Source organism: Nansenia antarctica (genome assembly GCF_963989245.1).
Source record: "Nansenia antarctica genome assembly, chromosome: 4".
NCBI classification, from domain to species: Eukaryota; Metazoa; Chordata; class Actinopteri; order Argentiniformes; family Microstomatidae; genus Nansenia; species Nansenia antarctica.
In genome coordinates this window covers 6060025-6086692 of record NC_137689.1, presented here as the reverse complement: position 1 = coordinate 6086692, position 26668 = coordinate 6060025, and positions in this window count along the sequence as shown.

Here is a 26668-nt window from a genome sequence, read left to right as displayed (position 1 = left end):
TATGAGTACCTATGATCAGATTTCCAGAGCGTATTTACGAACGCAGCCACTGTATTCTTCCCCAGCTGTTGGTACGGCATACATAATGAAAGCCTGTTGCTTTTCCACAGATTGCGATATGTGACCCACTGCCCCAGACCCGGACCGTGCCGTGCCCACCTCAGAGGCTGCACGCTGGGGGGAGACGGAACCAGGGAGCTGGGTATCGACTGGATCCCTCCGCTGTGACCCCATCCTGGAGTACGGCCCAGCGGTCCCTCACAACCACACAAAGAGTGGACCCTTCCCTTCGCCGTCCCCCCCCTTCCCCCATCCTCCTCCTCCTCTCCCCCCTCCGGTCTCGCCTGGGCTGGACACCCCCTTTGAAATAGTTCACATCAAAATAAATACTTAATGTGGGGGCATGCTTTTTTTAAAAATATTTTTTTTTTCTTCTTCTTCTTCTTCTATTTACATGAAATAATTCATCGAACACACTAACATTTGTAATAGCTAAAAACCAAGAGGCCTCTCACAACTGCTGGAAAAGAGTAGACTCAAGGCTGATCAATAGAGGCCTTGGGGGGTTTTTATTTACTGTTCCCTGATCAAGGCTAGCCAGATTAGTATAGGTACAGTGTAAATAGGGGGCTAGCTCCCCGCGCATAGGCGGCGGCGGTGGTGGGGCTCGCCGGCACAGGTTCGAGGCATGCTCTCTCGCCTTCATTAATATGATTAGGAAAACAGCCTCGGGGCAGTGTGGATGCAGAGCAGCGAACGCCAGGGCTCGGCGGACGCCTAGCGTGCCTGCAAACACGGGCGGCGGCGGCGGCACAATGGCAGGCTCCGTTTGTTTTCCCTGGCCCCGCTGTTGCTTGTGTTTGTGCGGACGGACGAGAAAGTTAGGGGGGGAGAAATCCATAATTCTAAGCAGAATGCATAATGGGACAGAGAGAGAGGAAATGTAGTCACATCTGATCTGGGCTGTAGACAGGAAAGAACAAGAACTGAAGCCTATGTATCTAATCTAGTCTATTGTTCCGTTCGCTAGGAGGTTCGCTCTGTTCTTCGACGCTAGTTCGAAGCTCGTTTTTGTTTTTTCGACGGTCAACGTTCGTTGTAAGTGTCTCGATCGGAGTGGAAAAATATGCGAGAGAAAAAAGAGAAAACTTCCACATGAAAATGGGAAAAACACATATTTATATTTGCTTCGTCTAGCTGTATGATTTGACTGCGGCACCCAGACAGAGTGTCTTTGGGAGGTTGTCATCTAGTGAGTAATTATGATTGGCCCCTGTGTCATAATCTGAGAAGGGCGCAGACACTTCCACTGATCTATTCATCTTGCTACAGCAGTCACCGACCGAGATCTACCCTGCTGGGTCTTGAAACAGATTTTCACCTCCTCACTCCAACAGACAGTCAAACACAAGTGTTATGAATATGTGTTCCATATTCAGCAAAAAATATCACTCGAATCAGAGACAGGGTTTTGCAGCTTGTGGTAAAGATAACAGGGATTATTAATAATGTCTGGGACTGATGATTTATTGTCCATATATGTGCATATAAATGTACTGAAATTAAAAATACAAATGCATTATGAGTTTGCTTCTCAAACAACTTAGATCAATTAGATTAATACTAATATGGAGAATGCATATAAGATCAAACATCTTCTCACTTAAAGGGGGCAATCTGGGTTTGGTGCATCCATTGGTGGATTTTTTTGGGATTAATGATATCCATTGTGTGTTTTAAACCATTGTTTGTAATCAATGCAATTATAACCAAGCATTGTATAACTTCAAACCCTGGTTAAAACTATAATTTTTAGGGGGTGCGCAAGTGGAACACTAAGGCACATCCGGTATCATCGCAACGTCCCTACTTATAGAAGCTCTAATTACCAGTGTGCCAATGCTAATTACCATTATGTGTTCAACAGAGTGACTCACAGCATGAGAGAGGGGCCTATGATCAGCTATGCGCTAGCTTGGCCCCAGCTAACTAGCTGCTGCCTTCAGTTAGCCCTACACGTGAAAATTTGGATTTAGTTTCAAAGCACGGAGGAGGACAAACTTGCTATTGTAAGACCAGGATTAAGTAAAGACACTCTGCAAGCCCTTCATACTGTAGTAGTGTTCACTACGGTGGGTGGTTGGGCAACACAGCCTCAGGCGAGCATGCACTGTTGGAGTTGCTGTCAATAATGATCTGATGTATTGAGTATTGAGATGATGTGATCTTGTTTGCAGGTTGCTAAACTGGATATTTCTGCTGGAGGAGATGAAGTACCGCAGACGCCCAGTAGATGGGGCTCCACTGTGGGGCTAACTGTGGGGGAAAGGCTGCACAATGCACAGTAGTCCTAATACACATATGAAATAAGCACACATTTTTACAACAACAGTTATTTGTCTATATTTACAACTTAGGCTACGCATGCATGAATGATATCATTCTCCAGAAATATCTATTCAGTGTTTTAATTACTATTTTCTTTCTATCCAATATACTGATGTTATTATGTATTTTGTGTGTATCTTTTTAGATTTAACTCCACATTAAAAACCCTTTAGAACCCCTTTATTGGGTGGCCTGGGGCGGTCCAGTGGTCTAGCAACACGGCCTAGAGTACACACACACACATCGACACATACGCCAGCATGGGTTTGAATCCAGCCCATGCCCTGCTGACATGCCCTCTTCTCCTTACCTCCCTGCCTCTACCCTATAAAACATATAGGCCTACCTATATAAAACACCTTTAAAAAAATAATATTAATTGGTAAACCATGCAAAAAGGGGTCAAACAAAACCAAAGTAAGCAGGCTATAGATAATGTATGGCTTGGGGGTGATGAATAAAAGATACATTGATTGCTAACAAAAGCTATAAAACGTTAACAAACTGAAGAGGGATATCAGTGTACAAAAACCAACAAACTACACAGAACCTATAAAGACTTTCATCACCAAAGCTAAACTAAACTATTCCTCTAGATTCAATTACAATTGAACAAACAAAAGAAGCTAACCCACTGCAACAATAAGTGGATATCAAAAGTGGAGCAATTGAAGCTAATTCCAGAGAGGAGGAGCAGCAGTGCATTGTGGGTGTCCTCCTCTCCTGTACTGTCCTAATGTCCTGCTACGTCCAGCGACTAGCGCTGAGGAGGAGTCAGCCGGCAGACAGACAGATGAAGCGCAGCTGGACCCCTCCTGTCCCCCGTGTGTACGACAGGCGATCGTTAGGCCCGAGTTTACACTCTCTCCGCCCCCCCCCCCCCCCCCCTCTCTCAACAGAGTGATGGAAAAGCCAGATTATTCCTGTCAAAGTGCAAAAGAGCAACAATGCGGGGCCTGGCCCTTTTGTTTCCTCTCAGTTTTTCAAAGGCGTTTGTTCTTTGATAAGGAACCCCCCGGAAACGCTTCTCCTCCGACATGCTGGTGGGAACCTATGGAAAAGAATACACTTTCTATCAATTGTGTTGTTGTTCTTATCCCCCAGCGGAGAGGCGGCGGTGCGGTGGGTGTGGGAATAGCGTGCATTCTGGGGCGCTGCTGCGCGGAGATAGCATTCACAGGGCCAGGGGCTTGCAGAACAGCCTTCATTCAGCCTGGAGAACCTGAAGGCCTTACAGTACACCCAGGCTGCTTTGTACAGAGGGGACGGACAATGTACACTATACTGGGTTTAGCCACAAAGAAACAAGGCAAGATTTGATAGTAAAAGGGGGTTTGGCAGGAAGGTTTGTGTGTGTGTGTGTGTGTGTGTGTGTGTGTGTGTGTGTGTGTGTGTGCGTGCGTGTGTGTGTGTGTGTGTGTGAGTGTGTGTGGTGGGGAGGGGGGGTGTCCGTGTGTTTGTGTGTTTGTGTGTGTGTGTGGAGGGTGTGTGTGTGTGTGTGTGTGTGTGTGTGTGTGTGTGCGTGTGTGTGTGTGTGTGAGTGTGTGTGGTGGGGAGGGGGGGGGGGTATGCGTGTGTGTGTGTGTGTGTGTGAGTCTATGTGTGTGTGTCTGTGTGGGTGTGCATGGGTGTGTGTTTTCAGGGAATGTGTATTAGTGTCCGCAATTGCAATAATTCAATTACATGACGTTTTATGACCAGTGTGCTAATGGCAAAGACTCATTCACACACGGTCACCCACACACACACACACACACGAGACACACAGTCATACAGTACACACAGACGATTTCTCACACACTCTCTCCCACACAACATCCGCTTATCTCTGTCACAGAGAAGAAGCTCTGTCAACCGTCTGTCTGAGCACAAGAGAACACATGAGAGGCGGCTCTGCTCTCGACATTTTAAGGCATTCATTAATTTAAACTTTCCATTACTGTAATTGTTTAAAAAAATTAGTATATTTCTGTGGCACATGGCTTTTAAGGAGGAAGTAATAGCCAAAATGTCACGACTGATAATAATCGAATTGATTATTGTTAATTAATGACATTAGCGTCTCTGAACGCTGCATTTCTCCAGTCTGTCTCTCGACTCCGATTTGGTGAGCAGCTCATCAGATGACGCGTTTGGCCTAAGCACTTTTCAGACAAACTTGGACCCACAGCTGCCCCCCCACAGAGTCACCACAGTGCATTGGGTAAATTAGTATTATGATTTTAACGGATAAATTCCCCGTTCCGCCTAATTAATCCGCTACATCACAGGGGGACGTGACACCACGGGCCCAGCAGATCAAGGAGCACAGATCAAAGGCACCACTGCTGTGTCCTACACAGGCCGAGAGGACCGGTCTTGTTTATTTCTGTGTACAGATGGTCAATGAACCAGTGGCTGGAGAAGAATGTAGAACGTAGAATGTAGAATATAGAATATAGAATATAGAATGTAGAACGTAGAATGTAGAATATAGAATGTAGAACGTAGAATGTAGAATATAGAATGTAGAATAGTGTTGATGTAGGAGAGGGGATGATTTTCAAACTTGACATTTTCAAAAGCTTGTTGAACATGCTTGGTGTTTGGATCTCATGATTTGATTATTAGCATAATGTACCCACATCAGGCTTACAACACACAGGCTGGGTCCTAACTAGTTGTAGCATGATCGTGGAATGTCCTCGATATGTTGATCACAACAGTGGTAGTTGCTGAAACTTTCTGCTAATTATTTTCGGGATCTTAATCCTGGTCGATACTGGTTACACTTGTGGTAGGCTCTCGGCCAAAACGACAAGATTATTGACATCTCATTAGATTATCAGAGTAATCAACAGATCATAAAATCTGGAGAGAGGGAAACATATCATTTTTATTTTATACTCCTCAAAGGAAATGATCTCAGCATGCCATTTACCCTGTTTTATTATAACATCTAATCTCCTTAGGGAAGACGAGTCCCCACAGTATGGAGCAAAGGTAAAGGTTAGCCCTGGATCAAGAGAGAATTTACACCGCTTTTTCCACAGGAAAACATCCATGACTTTATTGCAAAATGACAGCCGTGTTAGAGAATATTTTTCAGTAGGCGAATATTTGCTGCGTGCTTTTCTCATGGCTGTGGATACGATTGTTTGATTGTGTCCCTGGTGTGTGCTTTATTTTGGCATTTTCATTTCAAGTAATGCCCCGGAATCTTCTTTTCACTTGTACTTTTTTGTGAGGCATATGAACCACAATTGAAGTGACATTCTTTGTATTTTTTTATATGTTAACAACTCATTTGAGCTTTATGGGTGTGGGTTCCAACTGGGACATTTATTGTACAGTAGTCGTAATGAAGATAGGAAGATCATATTCCTTACCAGTCCTGCACACGTCCCTGACACACGTTGCTCCTTTAATTGAAGAGCAGCCGTTGAAGAGATACCTAACTCAACATCACTTTACTACATCATATTTCACTTTTTTTTATGTTCAAACAACATTATATAATAACAATATATTGGCGTCGCAGTGCTTTGTCGGTCGCGAATACCCTACATTACAAACGGGGGGGTTGAATAAAAACATTGGCCTCTCCTCAAACTCGAAAATGAGAAAGGAGCTAGGCCCCACTCTTTATTCTAACACAAATTTGGCTGTGCAACCCTCCAGAAAATGCAGTGTCTTGCCAAGGCTCACCACATATTCACTGTTTACTGCTGGCTGTTGCACATGTGGTTTGTGCATACGCTCTCCTCTCCCAGCTAAATCATCTGTGGTCCCTGGGCTTTCTTCTGACGCGCTGCCGCCACGGCCGCTTAAATGTTTTAAGCAAAAGAAAAGGCATTTGTATGAAATAATAATGACCATTTCAGACATTTATATTTCTGACTGTCATCTCTCCCTTTCTCTCTCCTTTCTCTCTCTCTATCCACCCAGGCCCTCGGCGCCCGCTCTCTCTCTCCCTCCTGTTCGTTCGTTCTATCTTCTCAGGGTAAACGTCCCTTAGCTTTTACTCTCGGGTCTCCACGGTGTCTCACATGTGAATGAAATGAAGTGACAGACAAGGTTTTCTTTTGTTTGTTTTAATTTTTTTGACTGAAAAGGTTATTTTTGGGGTTTGTACGTTTTTTGACTGACACGGTTTGTGTTCCTCATCCACTTACCATGACAGACTCCCCCCCTCCCTCCCTCCCCTCCCTCCTCCTGAGTCATAATGACCTATAGTATGAGGAGAAGCACCATCGTCACAACCACAGACTCATATCAGACCGAGCTGAGAATGGGCCAGGCTCGCACCTCCTCTCTCTGTAGATCAGTTCCCTCAAGTCAAAGACTCTGGGTCTGAAGCAACTTGGGGGCAGGAATGGTCCGTTGAATAATGCATACAGAGAAGTATCAGAGTGCTTCATTAATACACTATTCAATGGGACACGGAAAAAACAAGACTATCCTTTATAGGGACATACTCTTGAATAGAATAGCAGTTGTCCCCCGTAGCCCTCGAAGCGTTGAACAAGATGTATTTTAGACGTATCGCGTTACTTCCAGAGACACGCGTTTCTCTTGTACAACCAAAAGTAAATTGTCACTAAACTCAACTGCAGGACAAAAAACACCCTACTGTTAAACGATTAACCTGATAAGAGCTCAGAGTCTCATTGAAGAAACGTGCAGTAAACAAACCCCATACCGTACATTTTATTCGCTCAATCTCCCCACACGGATTATACAGTCAAACAAGAACAACATCAAACACACAAAACCCCTCTCTCTCCCCAGTAGTTTTGTCTGTCTGTACTGTTCTTCCCTTTGTGTCGGCGCGCCTGCAGTCTCAGCAGAGAGTAGATGTCACGATGCATTAAGAAGTATGAGTTCCAGGATGTTCCCCATTTAATCTCCTTGACTTCCCCAGTTAGCAGAGAGAGGGGCTGAGGAGCGGCGTAGGCAGCCATGGGATCGTATAGTTACAGCATCCTGTACTACAAAGCTACTGCTCTAGCTGACACGCTGTTAGCCTGAGGTGCCCTGAGGCTCTCGCAGGCATGGTGTGCCAGCCGTGTAAAACAATGAGAAACCAGTCAGCTGACAGAGACACTAAGCTGCACAGTCACTCTGATGACAACGAGTAGTCGAGGAGACAGAGGGAGATGCGCAGCGGTTCGCATCTGGGACTCGGAGGAAACAGCTGTTAGCAGCAGACAGGGGTTCTTCTATCTGCCAGCGCTCTATTGTAGTTTCATGTGTGCTACTGTATGTAAGCAAGCAGATAATTTTACATTTGTATTGTTCGTATTTAATACCACACCAGGATTTTACACGGTTTTACCCGTTACAATTTCTGTGAAAATGTGGGAACCTTTGTACGATTATAGCTCGAGGGGTCTACTGTAGGTGCAGTGTGTCATGTTTGTACCTCTAACACTAGAACAGTCATAGGTGGGGTCATTTGACCATGTGAGTAAAAAAAACGTTATATCTTTGCACTCTATCAAATTTCAGGACCCTCCTTTCGTGACTTTTCCTAGATATGTGCGTTCCACCACCCAGTATCCTTACATTTTCAAAATCACATCAGCATAAGCTAGTATAAAGCTATTTAGCAGTTTTTTCTGTGTAGGAGGCAGGCTAATTTACAAGAGGCACCAACGAGTGGGTCTTTGTGTGTAAGTAGCAGCTTCCCATTCTAAAGACCAAGGCGCTAAGAGTAGATGAAATAGGCACGGCCTGTCCTAGTGCTAAGCCTCTCTCGTCTTGGAGTGGAGTGGGCTAAGGACAGTGGTCACTCTGATCCTCCCAAATTGTTGCTCAGGGGCTGGGGGGGGGTAAGCAGGAGCAGATGCCCCCCAGATGCCCCCCCCAGACACACAGAGACACATGGGTGTGTGTTTCAGCCTGGCTCTCCTGTCTGTCTCTCACACATGGCCCAGCTCAGCTTTCCCCATGTAACATGGAACCAGCAGCACAACAGCAAAATTATGCAATTGACCCCCTGACCCCCCAAGGCAGGATAATATCAAAATTGTAATCAAGGGGCACACATGTTTGGAGTGTTTATGTTGATCTAATTTCACTCTCGATTTTTGATGATTGCGATTGTGTTGGTTTTTCCCATCAGCGTGTTTCACCAGACCCCCTTACCTGGTTACCATCATCAGGTTTCCAGTTGTATCAAAGTCATCGATAGAATCATGTCAACAAAGGGATTCTTGAAGAGTGATACGGACGACAATTCGTATCGTTTGCAGCCCTCGTGTCGAAGCTAGACGTACTCTGATGACAGCTGTTGTTGAGTGACAGAAAGAGAAGAAAAATACACAACAACTATCCTCCATATTGATGCCATCGAAGGAGAGCGTTCTGACAGACCCCCCCAGCCCCTCTATGGTCAGTCAGTCCCTCTATGGTCAGTCAGTCCCTCTATGGTCAGTCCCTCTATGGTCAGTCAGTCCCTCTATGGTCAGTCAGTCCCTCTATAGTCAGTCCCTCTATGGTCAGTAAGTCCCTCTATGGTCAGTCAGTCCCTCTATGGTCATTCAGGGTCTCTATGGTCAGTCCCTGGGTCCTCCCTGCGCCCCTCCCTGCCCCCCTCCCTCCCTCCCTCCCTCCCTCCCGGGTCTGCAGAACCTTCTCCTGCACCCACCACTTTTCTCATTAGACCAGCCAAGGCTGCTGGGTCCAGGACATCTCAGAAGGCCTCGTCAGAAGGCCTGGTCTAGTCTAGGAGCTACTTGATACAACATGACGAACATAAGGGCCAGGGGCTGCATGGCATCTGGGGCTGATTAGCAGTGAAGTAGAGCCGTTCCTACGAGCATAAATCACACAAAAACACAAAGCATCCTACTCAATAAACGACAACATCAAACACATATCCGATGAGATGTCTCAATACGCAATAAAACATAAATACTCTTTATGTGAAGCCCTCTGAATGTTTATGTTTTTTGATAAATGTACAAAGGCTTGCACATAAGACTCTGTTTATTCAGCCAATATGGACAGACGATAGATGTCTCATCTACCAAGAACATACTTTGTGTTGAGTGCCACATAACTGATAAAAGATGAGGGTTGATTTGACATATTCCTTAGTTAGCCTCTCCCAGAAAAACTGGGTCTTACTTGTTTGGTCCAGATACGGGCGATTGATTTTCTTGTAAACAGGCTTATCGGAATTAATAAAAATGAAAAACAAATTCCAAGTCCTACCCTACCCTACAGGGACCTTGTCAGAATGTTGATGGATTCCACTGTGAACTGACAGTAAAAAAATAAGATCCCCCCCCCCAAAAAAAGAAATCCTAAAACTATTCTACATAATCTGTATTAATGAGTGATTTCAAACGCTGCCCCTTTTCCCCGCTTCAGACCCACCATCCACCATCGTGCAACTCCTCCAAACAAAACTTTCTGTCTGTGCCCACAGTCGACGGCAGACAACATCTGGCTCCTCTTGTAGACACATATTAGGATCAAATTAAGTAGAAATGAATGGGATGATACATGACAGGGTGCAGATGTTCAAAGCCGCGGTGTGAAAATCAGGGGGCAGAAAATGGCTTAATGAATTCTGCGTCTTACAGCAGGGGTGAAACGCTGGGCTCACAGGTTAGGAAAAAGGGCTAATTAAATTCTGGGAACAGACGCAGGAGAAATACATGTTTGTGTCTCTTTTCCTCCCCTACTCACCCGCGGGTACGTTGTAGAGGCACAATGTTTTGATTTGTGGTTAATTGAACATTGGATAAAAGCCAATGTGAGTGGTCTGCTCTTTTGTGGATTGATAGACAGGTGCGACATGGGACTTTGTGTCTAACTCTGCAATATGTCTTGTGCAAAAACGGCTGTCACATCAGATCCACAGTCGTGTCATTTTGAGAGAGACGAGCATCAGAGAATAATCTAGAATCATGAGAATTATCTGTGACCATGTTAAAGTGGGATGGGGTAGAGGGGGTGTAGTGGATAGTGAGTTGGATTGGTGATCAGAAGGTTGTGAGTTCATGTCCCACCTGGGAACACCACCACTAGTGGACCAATGAGTAAGACCTAAGACACTCCAGGGAGACTGTCCCTCTGATCTCTAATTGTAAATCACTTTGGATTAAAGTGGTGAATGGTGAATCACAGATGTGACAAATGTACTGAAAGTCCAGGTACATCATACATCAGATTTCTAATAACATTTATTTTAGTCTGTGATTACCATTTGGAACCATAACGCTACACAAACAGAACCCCACGATATGTCACATAGAAACATTTAGAAATAAAGACATAACAATCTGATGATGCAGGTCAAGCTGTGGGGACAACAGCTCACGAACAAACAGCAATTATTGGTTGAACCAACATTCTCCATGCGCAGTATGTCGCTGTATGTCTGTGTGTGAAGAGAGGGATTCTGCTGATGAAAATGTGCTTCTCAACCACACCGTTGATAGTTCTAATTAAAAGAATAGTTCTTAAACCAGCCCTTACAACAGCCTTTAGACAAGCGTCATCCATTAGTCCAGACTTAGACCAGCCCCTAGATCAGCCCTTAGACCAGCCCTTAGACCAGCCCTAACACCAGCCCTTAGACCAGCCCTAACACCAGCCCTTAGACCAGCCCTTAGACCAGCCCTTAGACCAGCTATAACACCAGCCCTTAGACCAGCTATAACACCAGCCCTTAGACCAGCCCTAACACCAGCCCTTAGACCAGCCCTTAGACCAGCCCTAACACCAGCCCTTAGACCAGCATCATCCATTAGACCAGCCCTTAGACCAGCCCGAACACCGCCCTTAGACCAGCCCTTAGACCAGCCCTTAGACCAGCCCTTAGACCAGCCCTTAGACCAGCCCTAACACCAGCCCTTAGACCAGCCCTTAGACCAGCCCTTAGTCCAGCCCTTAGACCAGCCCTAACACCAGCCCTTAGACCAGCCCTAACACCAGCCCTTAGACCAGGCCTAACACCAGCCCTTAGACCAGCCCTTAGACCAAATGAAAAAAATAATAATGTATAGTGCATTTCTCACAAAATGTGACCCAATGCGCTTCACAAAGAGTAAAGAAGATAAAGCAACAACTAAGATGGACATTTAAAAGGCGAGATTGAATAAGTAGGTTTTGAGGTCTCGCTTAAATGTTTCCAGAGTTTTGGACAATCTCAGGCTCTCAGGTAAATGGTAAATGGACTGCACTTATATAGCGCCTTTATCCAAAGCGCTTTACAACGGCCTCTCATTCACCCATTCACACACACATCCACACACCAATGGCGGCAAGCTGCCATGCAAGGCGCCGGCCCGCTCACTGGGAGCAATTTGGGGTTCAGTGTCTTGCCCAAGGACACTTCGACATGTGGCCAGCCGGGGCTCGAACCGCCGATCTGCCAACCTTGCGATCATTAGACAGCGGCCCTACCTACCTCCTGCGCCACAGCCGGTAGGGTGTTCCATAGTCTGGGAGCATATATACTGAAAGCTGTCTCTCAATATCTCTTGGTCCAAGAGACCATGCCCTTAAACCAGCCCTTACACCAGCATCATCCCTTAGACCAGCCCCATACACCAGCCCTGAGTCCAACTGTCAGAGCAGAACCGTGAACACACCAGCGCTTACACAAGCCCTTCCACAAAGGCAGTAATTATATTAGGCTGACTAATAAACCCCAGTGGTGCCGTTAGGCAAGGTGGGGTGCGTGACACAGTCTTCGGCGCCTCTGGCAGGTACCAACCGTGCCACCGAGGTGTGTCATCACAGGAACGCCAGGGCGCGTAGCCCAGCGAACCCCCTCTCAGGTGACACCCCGTTACCATGGAGCCTCCGCAAGAGGAGGGAGGGAAAGAAAATCCAATATAACGTAAACGATGTGATCACACGTCTGAATGTGACTTTCTCTGGCAGCCGTGCCGGCGGGGGTTGTATGACTTGATCGTGACTTCATTGTTGAATCACAATTCTCTTAATTACAGCCTTGAGATCTATTATTTGGGGGTTTATTTTCCTTCCGTGGTGTGGGGCTGCTTCTCCTCTAAATCACCGGAGTCTCTCGCTCCTCGTTAATGTCTGCTCTGCCTACATATACAGCCTCGGCAGCCCGCGCGCCAGGGCCAAGTCTCATTTACACATTTTCACCAGCGTAATGTGTAAGGGCTTCTCTTCCTGTTCGGTGCATTAGGGCGCCAATGGAAGGAGAAGTTACGAGTGTGTAGCTCTGTGACACGACGGTCGGGGGTTAAACACACAATGACACAATCCGCACAGCTCCACACAACCAACAATGGCTTTTCTCTCTGCCTTTGGGTGGATCAGATGTCAGATGTAGAGCGGGCTATAGTGGCTATATTTAACTGGAGTGCCGGTTTTCTCTAAAACGTCAGGGTAGTGAGTCACCAAGGCAAACACTGGCCGCCTCTATTATTGTGCTTTATAGAAGGGAGGGCGAGGAGTGTCCGGAGACACGTGTGAAAGAATGACTGCTGTGAGAGAATTAAAAAAAAACATCTAGAGTGCCCCTCTCTCGATCACGGTTACGCCATACAAGAAGGCAATATGACACAAGTGCGTGCAAATATATGTGAAGTCAGAACGCAACATTTACGGTATCCGTTCTGAGGTAAATTTTGACATATCACAACATATGAAACAATGCGTTTTCATTTGTGTGTACATGTGAGTACATTACCTAATATTTTTGGGCCCAAACTTCGCATCCTGTCCTTCCTAGGACATCGTCGGCCGTTTCTGAGTGAGAGCGCCTCACTTTTAGACTGCTAACCAAGCAACAATTAACCTAAACGCTCTTAAAAGTATTGCATGCCTTATGCATGAGTTCATCGCTGTTGTGTTTTCTCTCCTCCTCTGTGTTTATGTGTTTCCACTGTGTGCGGAGGATAGTAACAGAGTGTTCTTCCTAAGAGATATGAACAGATAGAAACAGAGAAGATGATCAGGGTGAGCAGACGCTGAACCTCCTCCGCGATTACAACATTCTCTCTCTCTCTCTTGGCCCGGTCCCGGTCCAGAAGGGCTGTTTCTGGTTACAGTGCCGAGTACTGAGGACAGGTGAGTTATTTCACTAGCAGCAGTTTTTGCACATTACTGCGATCGTGGAGCACCCTATAAAACTTGTTAAGTGTCAGACTGCTCCGAAACAGTAGAAACTGCCATGGGGTCTGTGTCATACATTCTGACAGGCAGACAGACAGGCAGGCAGGCAGGCAGGCAGGCAGGCAGGCAGGCTGGCAGGCAGGCAGACCGACAGGCAGGCAGGCAGACAGGCAGGCAGACAGGCAGGCAGGCAGAGAGGCAGACCGACAGACAGACAGACAGACAGATACAGACAGATACAGATAGACCGCCCGCCCGACCAACCGACCGACGGATGGACGGACGGACGGACGGACAGACAGACAGACATCCTGTCCTCTGTTTGAGATCTTCTAACAGCTGGGCAGGATTGTCATTATCTAAGTTTGTGTTGACCTTCAGCGTGTCTTCTGTGAGTGTTTGTGGTTTTGAGAGATGTGTTTTGGCACGGGTCTACACCAGGCCAAGGTGATGAAGGCATCAGGTATGATCCACCTGCGGACCGACCAAAGATGATCATGCCTGATCACAGGGATGAACACTCTGACCCTGGGTGTCTGATAAGAGGGCAGAGGGCGGTCCTGTGCACGGGACATTACATGTGGTGATCCGTTAATGAAGTCAGTGCATGGGGAGGTGGGAGTCAGAGAACGGGCCTGAGACAGACATGTTCCAGACCACGTGGGATAGAACTCTCTATAAAACTTTCCAACAGCGTTATGGTTCTGGTCCAGACCACCACCATCCCTCCTATGACCACCTCACATATACACACACACGCACACACAGACACACACACACACGCGCACGCATACGCACAGCCACAGCCACACACACACACACAGACGCACGCATACAGACAAACGCACACACACAGACAGACGCACAGCCGCACACACACAGACGCACACACACAGACACAGGCACACGCACACACCCGCGCATACGCACAGCCACACACACACACACACGCAGAGCCACACGCATACACAGACACACACACACAAACACACACACACACTATAGCACACTCATTCTTTCTGGGCTGGCACTTCCAACAGGAAACTGACAGTATTATGTGACACCACGGAATGTTCTAGAGAGCTGCAGCCTGGCAGAACTGACCTACACCCAACAACAATGCCTCTTTTTGTCCTGCTTTCCCCCCAAAACCTCAACTCCCCTCTGAAATGCAGGTGGTGCTTTGCAATATACATGCTTTTTCAGCGCTCGTAATTAAAAGAAATGAAGTCAATGTTCCTTCCTACAAATCAAAGCACCCGGGGGAATGACACAGTTCTCTCGACACACGGCTTTACAAGTTAAAAGAACAGTATATTACATTCTCAAAACTGTAGCCTGTGTTTTAGAAGGGAACACTAAAAAGCAGGTTGTTTGAAAATAAAAAGTATGATTTGTGAGCCAATAAAGTAGGGAAAATACAATGGTGGAATAAAGGAAAGTCCTGGGCATCTTGTCAGAGCTGTGACTGTACCTCTCTCGGTCCCCAAGGGACGACCCCGTCAATATGAATAACATCTGCTACACAGGGGGAACACCTTTTTCTGGAAAGATCCGGAAAGATATTCTACAACTCAGTAGTAGTAGTAGTAGTAACACATTTGATATTAGCTTACCGAGTCAGAGGAATTATCTTGGCGTTATTAATATTTTAAGGATTTTATATATTATCCGTTTTCAATTATGTTTATGTTACATGAATATGTTACTTTGTGAATAATAGTGCATAAATCGTATAATTATATATGTAGACGTCAAAGCCAGATGTTTAATTCCAAAAAGAACAACCGCCCGCCCAACCCTAAACAAATATGTTTGATATAAAAAAAAATGGCAGTTAGAGGGATTGCTTTGCTTTCTAAATCACCAAACATAACGATGGTCAGAAACATAACTTGAGCCCTTAGCAGTCATGGATTGTTCCAGTGATATTTATGTTTGGTATTGCTCTGTATGACCATACTGATTGAAGTTAGCCACATGGGCTTTGGGTTAAGTGATTTGGAAGTAAGAGAAATAGGAGAAGCTGCCAAGTATTCATACGGTTTGAATCTGGGTTCTTTTGGAAGATTGTGACACGTCGGGCCTGTTCCAGAAAAGCACAATGGGCAAAATTGTTGCGGGGGTTTGACAGTGGTGAGACGCTGTCTTCGGATTATGAGTAAATTATGATAAAGTGTTTTCCTTTTAAAAAATGACCCAGATACAGCCAAAACCAAGAAATGTCTGGACTCAAAAGTAATAAGGACTGAAATAATATCATTCAGACTCAAATCAAACTTCAATGACATTTGAGACTGTGTGTGCGTGCGTGTGTGTGTGTGTGTGTGTGTTATGTTATGTGTGTGTGCGCGTGTGTGTGTGTGTGTGTGTGTGTGTGTGTGTGTGTGTGAAAGAGAGAGAGAGAGAGAGCAGAGGGAACTGTGTATTTGGGAATATATCAGTTTTTTCAAACACTGAAACTGTCAATTTCAAACACACACACTATATTTCTACCCATTAGAACCTTGTCAAAAGTGATTGACAGTTGGACGAAAACAGAACCTCTCAAATTGAGATTCAAAGTTAGAGTAAAAAATAATTACATGACAGCAAATAACAAATTTAATAAAAAAGCTGCGCAAATATAAATGAGTACTCGTGAACAGAATATTTCTCTAACGGTTTGTCTACAAACAATATTTCGGAGAGAAAAGCCAAACAGTTGTTGTTGTTGTTGTTGTTGTTGTTGTTGTTGTTGCTGATTGAGCTGTAGCTGCCTACATGTCCAGACTCGAGGCTTGCCTTGGCCACACTCGGGTTTCAACCACACAGCAGGGAGAAGATGAAAAAGAGCAGCTTTGGAGGAGGAAAAAGAAATCACAGCGCATTAAAAACAAATCTACTGGGGGATTGGGCAGCTTAGGAGAGCCAAGACGATTAAGGGGTCATTGGTCGGTCCGCAGGTGGATCATACCTGATGCCTTCATCACCTTGGCCTGGTGTAGACCCGTGCCAAAACACATCTCTCAAAACCACAAACACCCACAGAAGACACGCTGAAGGTCAACACAAACTTAGATAATGACAATCCTGCCCAGCTGTTAGAAGATCTCAATCGTCCTCAGCCGTTCCTATGTGCCCCCCAAAGTCAAACTACATTTGAAATCTGGGTTTACATTTAGAGCTCCTTTTAGACCAGAGCTCTACCAGCTCCGAACAGATCGCAAGCCGTTAAGAATTGAATATTGTGCTTTTAGAAGTCCCATGAATCCTCTAGAAGAGGGTTAGTTGGCATGAGTTTTGTAGAGACAGAAGATGATATGTGAGGAGGGAGGAGGAGAGGGGGGAGAGGGGGATGACGGTGAGAGAAGTCGTCATAAGGAAACTTGCTCCTGGCTGGTGGTTCTCCATGGGTTGTCAGACAGGAAGCATAGAGGAGGCCCTCTAGGCTAGGTTTCCTGTGGGCTATCAGGTCTCTGTGTAGACTGTTCCTCCTTAGCTGCCCTCCTCAGGCACACACTCACACACTCACTCACCTGATTGCCCATCCGGAGAGGCCTGACCTCTCACTTTTCACAATGATGTACGTTTAAAAAGAATGATGTACGTTTAAAAAGAATGATACACGTTTAAAAAGAATGATACACGTTTTAAAAGAATGATACACGTTTAAAAAAGAAGGAAAAATTCAGCGTATATCTTGTTTTTTGTGTTTGTCTCTCTGGCTCTCTTCTGTTTGTCCCATTCCCTTGTAAAGCGACCTTGGGTCTGTGAAAGGTGCTATATACATTTAAGTTATTATTATTATTATTATTATTATTATTACCTCTCTGGCTTGGGAAAAACAGCGCTGAGATTCAAGCTAATTAATTTCAACGCGTACTGGTTAGTGGAGTAGACGACACACAAACATTGACTCTGCAGTACAAAAGTCAAAGTTCAATCATGAATCATTACGAAGATTTCACAATGATATACGTTTAAAAAGAATGATATACGTTTAAAAAGAATGATATACGTTTAAAAAGAATGATACATTTAAAAAGAATGATGTACCTTTAAAAAGAATGATGTACGTTGAAAAAGAATGATATATGTTGAAAAAGAATGATATACTGTACGTTGAAAAAGAATGATATACGTTGAAAAAGAATGATATACGTTGAAAAAGAATGATATACGTTTAAAAAGAATGATATACGTTTAAAAAGAATGATATACGTTGAAAACTTGTAAAAAAGAAGAAGAAGGAAAATCCAGCATATTCTTGTATCCTGTCTGTAGTACGGTAGGATTCATTACAGTGTCTGTGCCCACAGCTTATCCTTTTACCAAATAATAAGATACCTCTGTGGCTTATAAAAAAAAAAGCACTGAGATTCAAGCTAATTGATTTCAACGCGTACTGGATAGTGGAGTAGACGACACACAAACGTTGACTCTGCAGTACAAAAGTCAAAGTTCAATCATTAATCATTACAAAGACAACCTGTCAACTGTCACTTCACGTCACTGTATTACCTGTTCAAATGTCACTTGTTCTTTTCATAACTCAGGGAGAAGTTGAACAACAAAAGGTAGAAGGGAAACTGGACTAGGAGTAGTACCGTATTTTCCGGACTATAAGTCGCGGTTTTTTTCATACTTTGGCTGGTCCTGCGACTTATAGTCAGGTGCGACTTATATATCAATAATTCATAATCTCTGACTGACATGAACCAAGGAGTAAATCCGCTAGCGCCTCATACACGATAGAATAGCCATTATACTTGACAATGTGGACATTAAACACGACAATGTGGACATTAAACATGATGTTATGGACCTTATACACAATGTTATGGACGTTAGAAACGATATTAAAGTCATTTATTCCTTCCAGAGGCTGTTTAACGTTGCAATGTTGTACCCGCGAGTAGCATTTTGCTACTTCCGGTAGCGCTTCATACGCGATAGAATAGCCATTATACTCGACAATGTGGACATTAAACACGACAATGTGGACATTAAACATGATGTTATGGACCTTATACACAATGTTATGGACGTTAGAAACGATATTAAAGTCATTTATTCCTTCCAGAGGCTGTTTAACGTTGCAATGTTGTACCCGCGAGTAGCATTTTGCTACTTCCGGTAGCGCTTCATACGCGATAGAATAGCCATTATACTCGACAATGTGGACATTAAACACGACAATTTGGACATTAAACATGATGTTATGGACCTTATACACAATGTTATGGACGTTAGAAACGATATTAAAGTCATTTATTCCTTCCAGAGGCTGTTTAACGTTGCAATGTTGTACCCGCGAGTAGCATTTTGCTACTTCCGGTAGCGCTTCATGGTCTTCTTTCCCCGCTGATTCCGCCAAGCCCGTTCCCTTGAACCATGCGACTTATAGTCCAGTGCGACTTATATGTGGTTTTTTCCTCTTCATGGCCCATTTTTGGCCTGCTGCGACTTATACTCGGGTGCGACTTATAGTCCGGAAAATACGGTAGTCTGGCTGTGGTGTGATCACCTGGGATGGAGCATTTTTGCTCTGGTTCGAGGCCGAACACTTAGAATCCCCACTGGGAATGAGAGAAAACTGCCAGCAGGTTTTCTACCCCTGGACTATCTCTCTCTGTGACACACAGAAGGTGTTCTGCTCTGCTGTGCTGTGCTGTGCTGTGCTCTGCTGTGCTGTGCTGTGCTGGGCTGTGCTGTGCTCTGCTCTGCTGTGCAGTGCTGGGCTGTGCTGTGCTGTGCTGTGCTGTGCTGTGCTCTGCTCTGCTGTGCAGTGCTGTGCTGTGCTGTGCTGTGCTGTGCTGGGCTGTGCTGTGCTGTGCTGTGCTGTGCTGTGCTGTGCTCTGCTCTGCTGTGCTGTGCTGTGCTGTGCTGTGCTGTGCAGTGCTGTGCTGAGCTGGGCTGGGCTGGGCTATGCTGGGGTGGACTTCAGTGGCTCTCTAAACATTTCCCTGTATCAATAACGCCCCCCCCCCCCTGCTCTCTCTCTCTCTCTCTCTCTCTCTCTCTCTCTCTCTCTCTCTCTCTCTCTCTCTCTCTCTCTCTCTCTCTCTCTCTCTATCTGGTGTCAGTGGCGACTCTGAGAGATCCCCACCGCCACCGGCCCAAAGACCTGCTTTATCAAACAGCCGATTTAACAAGACAGCTCCTTTCATGCTTGTTGGCTTCTCCTAGCCCCGTAATGGATTTTTTCTCAATGAGTCTCTCTCTTTCTTTTCTCCAGGTTTCACACTTTTCTCTCCCTCCCTCCCTCCCTCCTGCACCACTGGGCTCCCCTCCAGGCCAGATCCTCTGCCATTGACTTTGATTTCCTGAGGTAAGTGATCCGTCGCTCTAGGCCTGACCAGCACTGCCTGATATCTGGCCTCACTTTGGCTCTCCACGCCTGATATTGTACACTCTAATGCAAAGTGAAGTAGCACGTCTAAATAGCCTGTCAATCCCTCCCCCTCTCTCCCTCCCCTCCCTCCCCTCCCCCTCCTCTCCCTCCCCCTCCCCCCACTCTTTCTCTCTCCTCTTTGGGTTTCCAAACTCTACCCCAGCTGGGACTCATTTCCAGTGTGCTGGGGAAATGTAAATGATACAGCGATATTAAGGGGCATTAAACTAGTTGATGACATTTTGGTCACATTAATGAAGACTGGCACAGTGAGGGGGGGGGAAGACAGAAGCCGGCAGACAGACAGACAGCCCCTGTGTGATGTGTGATGTGATCTAGTTTGGCCGAGTGTGATGTGCGAGAGGAAACTTTAAAATAAACTCCTTCTTGTTGCACTTCGACCGTCCTCTCTGAAATAGAATAGCTTTCGTACGCCGTGTTGAGCCCTGATGACGGGGGCGCGCCGTAGACTCAACTTCTCCCTTCTAACCAGTCTTCTCTCTCTTCTTCTCTCTCTCCGCTCCCTGCCAGAGCCCTCTATCCCCCTCTCTCCCTCTCCCCCTCTCTCCCCCCCTCGCTAGCAGCTGATCTCAGCCACGGCCGTTACGTTAATTGTTAATGACAAAGGCAACCTTCACTCTGTGTGGGTTTCCTGCCCAGCGTTCTGGACGCCTTTCAGAGCCCCCTGTTCCTCCTGTTCCTCCTCCTGATAGGAAATGCAACCCGAGCCGACGTGTGAAAAACAGTGCGTATATTGTAGTTTAATTGGCCCCCGGTTCTCTGTGTTGGGCTCATCCTCGTCGACCCCAGTGCGTGTGCTACTGCAGCGTGCAACGGGGTGTCTGTTCCACAACAGGAAAGAATAAACCCAGGCTCAAATCAAGAGGAAATTCATCAAATCGGGGGGTTGTTGCGGAGAGAGCCGGTTACGTGCCATATGATCTCTATAAACTAAATGACGGCGGGCTCCCTTACAGGCAGCCAGGCGCCTGGGGCAGGAGCGTACTGTAATCAAAGCCAAATGTAAGTGACAATAGAGGGGGGGGGGGGGGGGGAGCCCCCTTTGGAATAATAGAATATCTCACACACACTTTGACTTTTATTCTCTCGACTCCTTTTTCCTCTGTTGTTTGTTGAGTTTCTTGTTGTTTGTTTGTTGTTTTTTCACCCGACCGTTATTTCTGTGGATTTTTTGGTCGGTGTGAGAAAAAGACGTCTCAGCTTCTATCTGCTTAAGGATCAAAAGAAACGCCACGCTGACATACAGAGGAGGCTTACATCTGAAGAGATTTTCTCTCTTCTCTCTTTCAGAGAAGTCTTCAAACAAGTCCAGTAGTTACATCTCTAAAACCAAGTGGGAAAGAAAACAAATCTATGCGATATTTATGAGTGTTTAAAGGAGGTATTGTCAGACAACGGGACCTATGCCCTGTGTTTGAACATCAGTATATCTAACACATAAACAATATTACTCATCATAAGTCTGAGAAAGATAAACTGTGATGTGACAGCTGTAAAAGTGAGACACACATTGTCAAAGAGAACGGTTTCCTCTCCTCTGTCTTTAAATGTAGTTATTGGGCATCACCTGTGTCTCCGTAATGGCCTGTCCTGGTTTCCTAGGAGGAAAGAAGGTTTGTTAAATGGCTTTAATGATTATGTTCTGATTCATATAGTAGGGACCAATACATTTCTGAACAACTGATCAGATTTCAGACCATTTGAAAGGTGTTAGGCAGGTATTTTGCAGGAGAAAAAAAAACTAAACAAAAGTGAGGAAGTGACCTTGCTGGATGAAATGCAATTGATGCCCCCACTCTGATGAGAGGACATTAATATTGTAAAAGTCCTCTAGTTTCTTTAGAAACCTTTCCTGTCCTTAACTACGTGGTAACATCCGCTGCACCCTGCTATAATCCTTTAACTCTCGTTTTGTATTTCATCATTAGTATCAAACCGTTTCAATGACATTTCTGTACAAAGACTGATCAAACAAGAGTGGAAATTACAGTTATTTTACTTCGCTTTACATTCGCTATCCAAAGTGAAACACTTTTCCAGAGGCATTAGTTAAAGTTCTTAATAACGGTTATTAGACAAGTGACTCTGTCACCCCTTACTGAAAAGCAATGGCATCATGGCAACATGCCACATATATGGAAATGAACCTCTCTTTAAATCACATTATGGCGCTGAGGAGGAGTTCACAGACTCCCAAGATTGTTTTTAAGACTCTCTCCTGCCGCCTGAAGCTTAAAATACTTATCCTGCTAGTCATTTAGTCCTCATAGTTCTTATCTCTTGTGACACGACGTGTAGGTGAGTCTACTGATCAATGGCAGCCGTGGCAAACTTCAAATAGTTTAGCTACTGTACTTTACTCATATCCATGCTAATGTATGGGTGAAAAAAGGAATCTGACGTACGTATATTGAATACATTTCCTCTGTGGATCCACAGTGTAGTTAGGATGTCTCCCTGGTTGATTGACAGCCTTTTGATGAGAATGCTATTGATCAAATGCATGGTAATATAGTGTAAAAGAAAGAAAAAGGCTACTGTACTGTACTGCACTGTCGACTGTTTTCCTGCTATTCAGTTTAAAATGTAAGATTTAATTAAGCGAGTCACAAAGACATATCTATACCACCTAATGATCTTAATTGTTCCCAGACTTTAGGGTCATTAGGAGAATAAAACCGAATTATAATTATACCCCTTATAATATTGAAATTGTTCTTCATATATGTTTCTGATTAATATATTGGCAAAAGTCTCTGAATGTTTTCATCCGCAGTGAGAATCAAGATAAATCTATCTGGCAAATTTAACCAATTTCCAGGCCAACATCCTTTAATTGTTTCCTTATTTGAGCAGGCAGCTTAGAGCCGCAATAATAAAGAGCTATCATAAAACCTTAAGAGGGTTATTTTCAGGGAAATGCAAAATTAAACGCAATGGCTAAATAGGATCAGTAACAATCCGGCTAGATTTAAAAGAAGCCTACTAAACTGCCTTTTCATGGGCTCCCATTGTAACCGGTCATGTTTACTGTGTCGTCAAAGGGAAGTGAGTATTTTCCGACTTATAGTCTGAGCTTTTCTATATTATGCCTATTGCATAGCACCCTAATGATATACCAACACAACTACTTCACCTGCAACTGTCAACAGAATGAGTTATGAACACTGTGTCCTATTTCTTTGGGTAGTGAATATAGGGATACTAATGATATATTATCATTGATACTTACATTTGAAGGGTACATTTTTTTTGAATACATTCGAGTTCACAGATACAATAAAGACAGACATGATAGGCCTCCAAAGATAACATTGTCTGGCCAAGTGAATGAAGTCATTGTGCACTTGGTGAAATAGGCAGCTCCAAGCCTCCTCTATCACTCCCAATCACACATTCTGAAGCTTCACCAGTAATAATAGCTGTGCTACGCCTGGGCTCGGAGAGTGAATTAGAAGATGATGATGACGACTATTTCATAATTCAAACCACACATCATTACGTCCTCTACAGAGAGGTCCCTCACACTGGAAAGAGGGGGAAATGCCACGACAATTTAGTAGTTGCTACTTGAAAGCTTTTAAAAGCTCGAGTCTTGATATGCAACAGATTGCTGTGTCTACTTTACCAGCAGAGATTTCCAGAAGCAAAATGATTATTTTTTTTGTAAGTAGCCAGATTTCTGACACCTTAGATTTTCAGTGCTCAGATTTCATTTATCCTCTGAATTAAAGTCATAAATGGACTGCAATAATTCATTCAAGTCTTTTTTCCACAGCTGGGTAGTTTTTATATAGGGAGTCGGATGATTTTTTCAGATCCACACCCCTGTAAACGTCTATTCAGCACGAAAACCACAATGGAGATAGCTGCCAGTTCTTAAAATGAAATGCACTGTACTTTACAGCAAAGCTAATAAACTGATAAATTAATAATTTTCAACATAATCTCATATTCTTCAACATTTTAATGCTAGGGGTCTACCTTGAAATGCGTGTCAGGAATGTGCAGGGTGCATTATCATTTAAGAAACACCCATAACCCTGTCAGAAAGTTAAAGCGCTACTCTCAACATTTATTTCCTCATCAGAGGGACATTTTGTCCAGCGCCTTTTTAACTGACGCAGCAGATCCTATTGAGATTATTGTTAACATGTTATAGTTCCTTTCACCACACTGTCAGTGTTAATATAGGCCCAGTCTTGGTCTGCTACATACATACATACAGTAAGTGTTCAGGACTCCCCTATAACTAACTGTGAAGTCTGATTAAAGATGAAGTTCCCCCAGATGTTTCTGAACTGTTTCCTTCAGTGACTTCCCTTACTGTGAGTCCGTCCGTCCAGGGCTATATTCCTCTCTCCAAAAGGTTTTTTATTAGATAACTTCATCTAATGAGTCCTCACTTTTAAAAAAAACAATAAAAAAAATTACTTTTACCAACCGGTTTAAAGTACAGTATGTGGATTGATGCTCCACTTTGTTTAATATTCTAAATTATGGACTTTTTCTTATTTTTTTAATCATCATATGAAATGATCACATATTGTTTCAAATTGATTCTGTGTTTTTTTTACATTACATTTACATTTGAATTCATTTGAATTGCACTTGGGATATTACCGTTAAAGGACATAATTCTGTCAGTTCTGGTCTGTCTCTCTCTCTTTCTCTCTCTCTCCCTCTCTCCCTCTCTCCCTCTCTCCCTCTCTCTCTCTCCGTCTCTGTCTCCCCCCCTCCCCTCTCTCTCTCTCTCTCTGTCTGTGTATAAAGATCAGCCAGCTCACACCGAGGCGACAGCAGCATTAATGAGACATATTAGAGTTACAGTGGATGTTTAAGACGCGGGGTGAATCAAAAGGCTTGGCCACCCCTGGCTGCAGGGTAATTGAGCTGCTGCCTGCATGGCTGCAGCGTTTCTATCTGCAGACTCAATGGGACTGAGAGACAAAGCCATGCTAATCGCACCACAGTAATTGATGTTGGGACCAGTTTTTTGTTCCAGTGGCCGTGCCACTGGCGCCGTGGAGACCCTCACAATGCCATTATCCTCAGCAGCTCCACAGTCCCACAATGCCACTGATCAAGGCTGGGGTACTCTGCCTCCCAGATATACATCATTTGTTGAATATGTGATATCTAATTAAGAGAGAATAATAAAAAAAGAAAACATACGTAGCGCTGATCCTAGAAGCTGGGGAATCAGGTGCTTAAGTGGTTAAAGTGATTCTTTCCTTTTTTTCTTTTTTTTTTAATTGCATGAACTTTATGAACTTTAACTTAATTAGAACACAAATCACAGATATTATATATTTTATTATATATTTTTAGATGGAAAAAAAAAGGCAGGATAAAGAGTGTTTTTCTGAAACATCCTGCTTTCCCTTGAATGATCTGCATCTTCATTAACCCAGTGTGTCAGGATCAACATGTCCTCTTTTTCTTGTTTGTATCTTTTTCTTTTTTTTTTTACCCCACCACCACTGGAGGACAACGTCCTTCTTTATTTCAAATTGTACTTGTATTTTTCAAAACAGAAAATGTATATTTGGTTGTCCTTCTCCCCCTCTCTCTCTCTCTCTCTCTCTCTCTCTCTCTCTCTCTCAGCTCCCCTAGTCATTTAGCAAGTTTCTTTATGAACGCAGGCCTTCTCTTGTGTACAGTATGTACAGCTCTGCTGATATTAGTCTCACAGTGGCACGCCGTTTCCTGGGGAGGGGGGGGGGGGGTGAGCAGTAAAACACTGTTATCACGTTTACCTAAACGATTCAGGAGATCAAACACTGTTGATGGTTCACGTTGTTGCCTCTGTGTGTTTCCATTCACAAAAACAAGCCTTTGGTATCTCCTGTGATATACAAGCCTGATTGGGTTCCTCCCTGTGATTGCAACAAAGGTTTTTAATAATCCAGCAGTCTCTTGTAGTTTATGGGGCCATGTTCCCAATATTCTCATCATCACACCGACTTCAGACGGCTAATGAATGGATGTGTGCCAGTGTAACAGTCATCATCAGGCTGAATATCCTCTTTGATGCCTCATTGAGTAGAAAGCTTTTAAACAAAATGTTTGAAGTGTCTGCCCGTGTAATAATGATTTATAATTCTCTTGAACTAATGCAAAATTTTGCTGGTAAAAATAATTTTTTGAAATAAAAATAAATTGTGCCCGGAGGGTCAGGGCGATCCTTCAAAAGGAGATCACCCAAGAGCAGCAAATAATTTAATTAGCCACCAGCTCCAGTATGGCGAGATAGAGGGGAGCAGAACAGAGAATTTCAAAGTATGTCTAATTAACATCAGTTTATTAGTGTGTCAATCTCTTCAGATGGGGTTTTCTCTCCAAGAAAAAAAGAGAAGAGGGAGAGGAGGAGGAGGGGGTAGAAATTGAGAAATTATTTTGACTAAACGTGTGCGAGAGGTTAACACGGCGGTCACCCTCCATCCAGAATGTTCTTTTTCGCCTGGGTATTTTCCATCATGTCACCAGACGCCCCCCCCCCCCCCCCAAAAAAAACGAATCTCATTTCCAAGCCCTCTCCTGCTTTTTTAAGCTTTGTTGAAATAATCATTAAAAATAGAAAACAACTTCCTACGATTCCTTCCCCCCCCCCCCATCACTATTATTCCTCAAGGAACCCGAAGTGGGATGAATATTTAATATCACTTGCAGTTGTATGATTGCATAGTGATTATCAGAATCCAAATGTCTGACAAGCTCGGAATGGAATATCATTTTTTTTTGTATGGAATACAGAATGCGTTTGAATTTGCAGAGGGGGGAAACAATGCT